At 40.6% G+C, this 8,115-nt stretch overlaps 1 protein-coding gene across 7 annotated transcripts in view; it reads right to left on the bottom strand.

Annotated features, from left to right (window-relative positions):
• The window catches only part of INIP (INTS3 and NABP interacting protein), a 41,493-nt gene extending 41,248 nt beyond the window's left edge, over window positions 1-245 (bottom strand). For 4 of the 7 annotated variants that reach the window (XR_014896654.1, XM_085311513.1, XM_085311508.1 and 1 more), the window contains exon 1: window positions 101-245. The gene's annotated coding sequence lies outside the window, so the exon portion shown is untranslated. Of the gene's footprint in view, window positions 1-39 lie in introns of all 7 variants that reach the window. The other 3 variants (XM_085311507.1, XM_085311512.1, XM_085311511.1) reach the window with 3 other exon arrangements.
• Window positions 246-8,115: the final 7,870 nt, after the last annotated feature.

Below are 8,115 nucleotides of genomic sequence, written 5' to 3' on the forward strand. Positions count from 1 at the left end.
ACAGCCCGGCCAAACGACGACCGTCTCCTCCCCCCGCACCTCGGTCTCTCCCCGCCCAACGCCGCCGCCGCGCTCGGCTGGGCGACGGGACGGAACTCACGGCACACGCGCCCCCTCGCSCATGACGCGCGCCGCGCGCGACGGCGGCCCCCGCCCGGCTTGTTTTTCCCCCGGGCGAGGCAGAAACGCGTCACGGCGCGTAACCGAGGAAGCAGCGGGGCGGGGAGCAGCCCGCCATGGCGGCGGAAGCCCGTCGGGTTGACAGGCAGGTCGGCAGGGCCAATCCGCTTCGGGCGGGGTGCGCGCGCCCCGCCCCGCCCCGCTTTGGGGCCGCCCCTGGTCTCTAGGCAACGGGACGGGCCAGGCCGCTGCGGGGGGGCCGCATGGCGGCGGCGGCGGTTGGTTAGGGCGCGGCAAGCGTTCGGTGCTGGCATTAAAATACCTTTTCTTTCTTTCTTTCTTTGTTTTTTCTTTTCTCTCTCTCTCTCTCTTTTTTTAAATGAGTACAGGGTGAGTTTAGAGCCCAGTGTGAGGGCCACAAATTCTTAGAGTATAAGGGCACGTCAGGAGTCAGCGCATTAAAGTGCTTAAAGAAAGGGCATGCTTAATTTTTAATCTCAGCCGTGAAGACTAAATTTGAATACAGGAGGGAAAACTACTGTCCATGAATTCCAGGAGGGTTGTGTATTCATGTTGTTAAAACATGATTTGTTTTAGGAATGTCAAGTGGCACTTTCGTAAGTCAGCCTTTTTCTAATGATTAAGAATATGTTGGAGGCTGAGCCTTACACTTAAGCAGTAATCTATGACTTTGACTTTACATGTTTGGAGTTAAAATAGTTCATTTATTTGTGACTAGAAACATTAATTTGACTCAAACCAAGCTGGTAAGGTATTTGAACTGTGCCCCTTAGTATTGGTACCTCTGATCGTATACAAGTAAATCCTTAAGAACTGCAAAAAACAGAAAATAGAGCAGGCATCAAATCGTTTGTAATGGGGTTAAACTGACTCCTGGCAATTCAGGTAAGCTGTCACATGGCCTGTGTAATGTTCATATGCAGTTTTTTTCTTTAATAAGTTTGCTAAAGGACATTATTTAGAACAGAAGTGGAAATGTACTGTATCCAATTATAGCCAATGATGTGGAAATAAATTACATTTTTGAGTGTGTCAAGTTTATAAAAATCCCATCACTATAATTTTTTTGACTTAAGTAGTGCATTTTGTCTTCGGCACATAAAGTGTCGTATTATGCATGCAATTACAAGATCGAGAATGTTCTCCTAACCATGGATGCTGTCACTCCATGCATTTATGCCTACTTTTCAAAGCTTTACTAAGTGAAACTGAACTGTAAAACTGAACAAACATATGCCTAAAGACTTCCAACTTCCACATTTATAAGTTAGTTGCCCTGATTTTTTTCCCCCTAGTAAAACACACGTGTGGGGGGTAAGGGGACAACAATCATCTGACAATCTGGGGAAGTTTTGAGGGTTTTGAGGAAATTTTTGGTTTGCTTTAAGGACCACTACAGTTGTGTTGAAAGCAAACATTGATGTCTTTCCCACAAATGGATCTTTTCAACACTTCTGTTTGCCTAAACAAGTGACTGAGCTCCTTTCCTTCTTCCAAGCTCTTTTGTTTTAATAATTTCTGACTGTGTCTTAGGAACTGTCATATGTGTTTTTTTTTTTTTTTTTTNTTTTTTTTTTTTTTTTTTTTTCCTCCTTCTTCCATGTAATTACCTGGTCTTAGGTGCTCAGCAGTCCACTTCACCTAGAAATCTCACATGTCAACTGTAACTGCTGAGGTGCATTACTGGTGAAGGGCAGCACTGAGCCCAAGCTAATAAGCCCACCTCTTGCATTTCTCTGCATTGATGCCAGAACTGAGGATGTAAGTGATTCTGGGTAACACCAGTTTGAGACAGATAGGCTTTTAGCTGCTGGACTCTTCATTGACATAGCTAGTGTTAGCATCAAGAAATAAGCAATGGACAGTGGTCTTTGGGTTGGAGAGATAGGAAGATGGGGAGAAAAGGAAAAGGTAGCAGGGACAAGGAGGAGGAGTCATCTGTAAGGAAATTCAACTGCAAAAAGGTTCAAATTCATTCAGAAGTTCTGTGCAAGTATATAAAAAAATAACACTGGTAGCTTTGAGCATCTGTCTGAAAACATGATACTGCCTCAAGTCAAATGATTCTTTGGGAAGAGTTTCATATCAGTAAATGAATTTCCTCCTCAGGTGATACAAACAGGAAGGAAATTACCCCCTTAAAATATGAAAGGAGTCTAGTCTCTGGTAAATTAAAATCTTTCCATTTTTCCTGAAATTACTCTTTCTTGTTCACTGAAATAAAAGATTAGAAAATGTAGCATTTATATGATTGGATTTGAAAGTGCTTACAACATCTTCAGTTGAGGAAAATGCTGTTCTTTAGCATATGGCAAATTCGGCCATGCTGTTTCTTGAGCCAGTCAAATGCTGTTTCCCAGGCTGCCTGTTCCTGCCATCTTAGTGTAGAGGTAGCTCTGTATATCACTAAATACACAAGCAAAGCCAAGATAAATGGCATGTAATGCTGAATGATCACTAACTGCAGTGTTTCAGAGTAGCTCTGGACAGTTCTATTCACTATATTCTGTTTACAGTTGACAAAGCTTTGGTGAAACAGCAATTTACTCATTCTTTGGCGTAAGTGAAAATGGAGACAGATCTTCTGCAGTCACACTGGTCAATTCCAAACACTCTCTTTTGTTTCCTATATTTACTATGCATGTCACAAAAAACACACAAATTTGTTTTAAAGCAGTTTTAAACATTTTAGTGCGATTACTTTTTGTATTGCATTGCCTTAAGCTACAGTTGCCATAGTAGTTGAAGTCCAGCTGCTTAAAAGACTAACGCTAAATTGATTTCTAATTTGATAGCAATTTAGTACACTTCCATTATTTATCTCAAGTGCCCTGTCTTCCCACAGTTGTTTATTGCATATATATAGCCACACAAAATTTGACAGCATTGAATGCCTTTGATACAGCAAAAAACATACCTATTAACTTAAATATATGTATGTGCATGAATAGTGCTGTTGACTTGAAAATGGTCTTGTGTCTGTAGAGAGTTAAGCATATGCGTAAGATTTACTGAGTCAGGGCCAAAGCCTACTTTCTTCAATCTTTGCATTACAAGATATGAACTGTGAAAGTGTATGGAAGGAAGGAACCTTTTCTCAAAAGACTGCGGGATCTTAAGTTCTTAGTATCATCTAGAATGCACATATTTCATACTAATTCCATATATGCCAATGTGAAAAACAGATGCATACATTAGTCTCTCCTAGCAGAGCACGTAATGAAAAGATAGTGGTCCAAAAAAGAATATTGACACTGGAAAGAAAGCATTTACTGTCACTGACCAGACAAACCAGCTGAGCTTGAAGATCTGGCTAGCATGGCCACCAATGTATTTTCTCATTTGTTGTCTTTATTGCCTGGAGTGTGCACTGCAGAAAAAAGTCCTAGGCTTAAAACAGAGTATTTGATGAAAAGCAGGTGGGTTTTATATGTCTGGTCTAATAAATAAGTTCAACCTGAAGCTATCCTTGTGGCAGTCATTATAAGCCCTTTTGATGTTTTATGTCTCATTTTCTGATTAAAAAGAGGAAGAAGCATTACCAAAAAAAAAAAAAAAAGTACAAGATAATGGAAGGAGTTCTTTTCAGGCTTACACTAAGTAATTATGCAGCCACCTGCTATTATAAAAACATCCTAAGTGCTATTGTCTTAGTACTTAGCAGTCCAGGTCAAAACAGCCGTATTCCATTGGTGCTGCCTATCTCTGGGTTTGTAAAAGGTTTATCCTAAAGGTGATTTTCCGTTATTACTAAGGAGTAATAATGCTGCAGTCTTTGCTATGAAGGAAAGCAATTTGCTACCTGGTGTTGTATTGCTGCCATGTAGTATAACTGTTGCTGTCCCCAACATCTATCTGTCAACTTATGTTGAAATCATGGCTTTTGTTAAATAAAAATTGAGCTTTTGACCCACCAGCAAACTGCACACACAGCTTCTATACAAACAATTGCAGGTATCTAGTACATAATTTGACTCAATAGCACTGTGTAGAATCCGTTCAGAATTCCAGCTCTTGCTTACGTTGGCCCAAGTCTGACCTTTAATAACAATAACAGGAGATGTAAAACACACAGAATTGTCTCCAGTGGGTGCCAGAGACATTTGATAATAATATATCTCAGCCCTGGACAGCAAGAGATACAGTTAAAGACTAGGAGCGACAGGAATGCTTCCTGTACTAACACAGCCCTAATGGAACTGCAACAGTGCTCTTGAAAAGCCCTGATTTAGTCTGGCAGGATGAGAAGGCTACCTGTCGATCCTTTCCCTATCTATTTGAGTGATTAAAAATCCAAAGAGTAGCATGTAGAAATTTGGTTTCAGTGATACAGAAGCATAATTTTCTCCTTCAAAAAATCAGTGAAATTGATGGGTGTTGCCTTGCATTACTGAGATTCTTGATGCCCAAAGTSGCTATTTGCCTTTATGTACAGTTAGTGTTATAAGCTTGCCTATTTTGTTTTATCTTGCTGCTCAGCTGAGATGTGTAAACATTAGAAATGGTTACGATTTTGCTAGGTGAGTGTGTCAGCTTTTCCAGATTAACTTGAGTTAAGAGATAAGCACTGAGTTTCAATCTCTGTTTAGTCAGTCACTGATTTTGATTCTCATTTTGTATTTTATTCTGTTGGTTACATGCTCCGTATGCTGATTTGTTTTCGCTTGGTCAATGCTTAATGAAAATTACCAATAAAAATGTCAAGGAAAATACAACAGTCATAAAATTATACCACCACAGGTGGTAGTAAGGAGTAGGAAATGGAAAGTGGAACATTACCATCTTTTTAATCATTCATAATCTCTTAGCAGAATTATGCATTTATTTATTTCAGTGCTTCTGTTCTTGGAAAAGTAGGTACCTTTCTCTCTCTCTCTTTTTTTTTTTGTGGTGTAGCTGGATCCAGATGAYTCACATGCTCATGCATTTAGTGACATTCTGTTTGTAGGTGGAAGACATTTCCCATGAGCAGTCAGCTACAAGGCATAGTTTTTCTCTATTTTTCACACAAGAGATTTGGAAGTGATTAGGGCCTCTGCTGATAATGTTCAAGACATGAATAGTTTTAATCCTGATTTGCGGCCCACTATAATTATTCAAAGGAAAATCTTAGAATGTTTTATCTTCTCTGTTTTTAAAAATCCAACTCTTTAATTCAAGCTTTTTACATATAGATTGTCATCTTCCATGTAAAAGGAAATGAGATTTCTTGCATGGATGAAGAGAAAGCTAAAAATGAGCCTCAGCGCATAATAAGAACTTGCCAAGAAGACAGAACACAAAGAACGATCAGCCAGTTGTACAGTTTTTAAATTACAATTTTAAAGTAAGTTCCGTATATTTTGAGATCTGATTTATGATTTCTRAACTCTTACATCTCAGTATAAGAGATGACATCTGCTACTGAAATTTTATTTAATTGTTAAACCTAGATCCCTGCCTACAGGAATATTTAAGGACTTACTACCCATTGAAATCAGTGAAAAGTAGACATCTGCCTTTCAGTTTGGTCTTTGGTCCTTAACAGACTTACAGATACTCAAAACCTGTATATTTAGTTTCACAGAATACATGTTATTATCAGAAATGTGTTGGAGAGAATATCCCTATTGAAATGACCCAGGGATCAATGAAGAAAAAGACACACTTAACTCTCTTGACTTTATGCTGCAGGAATTGTGAAATTTAAACATAACTATCATAGTGATAATTTAGGAATATAACCATTATAATCACCACCAAGATAATACAAGATTAGTCCAAGATGTCAAGACACCTTTTGCTTTCAAGCAGAAGTTCCCTGGGTAGGAATTGTAGAATTAAGCTTTGAAAATCTATGACAAATGATGGAAAGAGCAGATTTTAATTTTGTACATTATCGTATCTTCAAAAGCTAACATACCTCTCAGTTTAACTGTACATATATTCATCAGAATACAGTATTGTACAGATCAGGCTGTTCCCTAATGTGGAAAGTTGTTCCATGCTAAATGCCAGGTGCAGAACAGAAAATGGGAGCAGCACAGTTGGTAAAAGTAGACACAGCATCCAATTATACACCAAATTAGGGTACCTTTTTTCATCATGACCAGGTTTGCTTATTTTTCTGGATGAGATTCCTTCTATTAATGTCTTCTGTACATTTTCCAACCAGAGTTCAGCTTGTTTGAATCCACAGGTGCATAAATCTTTTTGTATTTTGCATATACATCCAGTTTGTTGTTTAAAAATGTTTCCAAGTAGCTAGTGTTAGATAAAAAGATAAAGGATGACATGTTGCAGCTCCAAGCAGAAACCATCCAAGCAACACAGAAAAATGTGATCGTAAACAAAGAGACAGAAAACATACTGCCTTTACATATAGTATTCACAGGGAGCTAGACCAGTGAATAAATCATTGGAAGGGTGCTTCGAGTTTTATCCTTGTTTAGGGGAAAATTGAGAGATGACCTCATATCACTTTAGAAATTAGACATATGGCTCCAAAACAACAGGCATGGTATGAATTATAGAATCATTCAGGTTGGAAAGGACCTCAGGAGGTCTCTAGCCTAAATTAAAAGCAGGGTCATCTATAAGGTCAGATCAAGTTGCTCAAAGCTGTATCCAGTTGGGTTTTGAAGACCTTCAAAGATGGAGAATGCACAGCCTCCCTCAGACCCTGCTCCACTGCCTAACATCATAAGGAAAAAGGTTTTTCTTACATCTTTCAGGAACCCTACTTCAACTTCATTTGCCTCTCACCTTCCCACCAGGTACTGCTGTGAGGAGCCAGTCTTGTCTCCTTGCACCCCTCCACATCCGTTGCAGCAGCTGTGAGGTGTCCTGAAGCCATCCCTGCTCCAGGTGACCCGGCCCAGCCCTGTAGCCTCTCCTCACAGGACAGAGGCTCCAGCCCTAGTGTCTCAGGGGCCTCCCTGAATCTGCTCCGGTCTGTTAATGTCTTTCTTGTGCTGGGGGCACAACACTGGATGCAGTACTCCTGGTGTAGCCTAAAGACTGCTGAGAGTCTTCCCTTGCTCTCTTGGCTTTGCTTCTGTTCGTGCCGTCTAAGACACTGTGGTCTTTGCTGCAGGGGTGTACTGCACTGCTGGCTTGTGCTCATCTTGCTGCCCACCAGGCTGACAGGTTTAATGAATACAAATTTTTTTCTACATGCAAGGAGCTTGCATGTGCCCAGATTTCCAGGTTTTGACAACGCTGATGTAAGCTGCTATGATAGGCTTCATTTGGAGATGAGTTTTCAGTAGGTAACAGCTAGATGATGATGCTTTAAGGAAGAGATAGGAAAAGCTCTTACTAACTACTGTGCCTTTGAGAGACAGGCTTTTACAAAACTGAAGGAAATTGTTTCCAAAGCARTGTGATAGATAATTAAGCCTGCCTGCTGGTTTCTTGCAGTAGCTTCCACCTAAGTTTTGGATATTCTAGAAGCAAGCTGGGGTGCATTTATGCTGGCTAGCATATATTGGTTCCTTCCCCTGATAAATACCTGCTCATTTCTTTAGCATAACAAGGCATATTTCCGAGCCCTTTGTCTCACTGGGACCAGGAATTGTTTGGGGCTTTTCAGTGTTCCTACAATGGGAACGTTAAATAATATTAAAGTTATTTATAGCAAGGAATGATTTTTTTTTGTTCATAGCTCTCCCTGTGATAAATAGCATTTCTTTGTGTAGTGAAAGCTCACGGTGTTGAGCTCCAGCTTTGTCCTGCTGCACCGCCAGCAGAGTTGACACCTCCGAAAGGCTCGCTGATTTTGCTTAATGCAGCAGTGCTGCTCTTTGGTTTCGGTTGCGGCTGCAGGCTGTATTCCACTGAGAAAAGTGAAACAAAAACGTCCAGCGCATCCGAGCCTGGTCCGTCAAACCCGCTTCCACAAGCCTTTGTGTGTTTACACGTACACGTCGGAGCTGGTGAACACCATCCGCGGCGAGTCAGAGCCTCAGCGGGCGCCGCGCCCCGCCGCCACGG

Source organism: Rhea americana, unplaced genomic scaffold (genome assembly GCF_003343005.1).
Source record: "Rhea americana isolate MKP2758 unplaced genomic scaffold, rheAme1 scaffold_342, whole genome shotgun sequence".
Classification (NCBI taxonomy): domain Eukaryota; kingdom Metazoa; phylum Chordata; class Aves; order Rheiformes; family Rheidae; genus Rhea; species Rhea americana.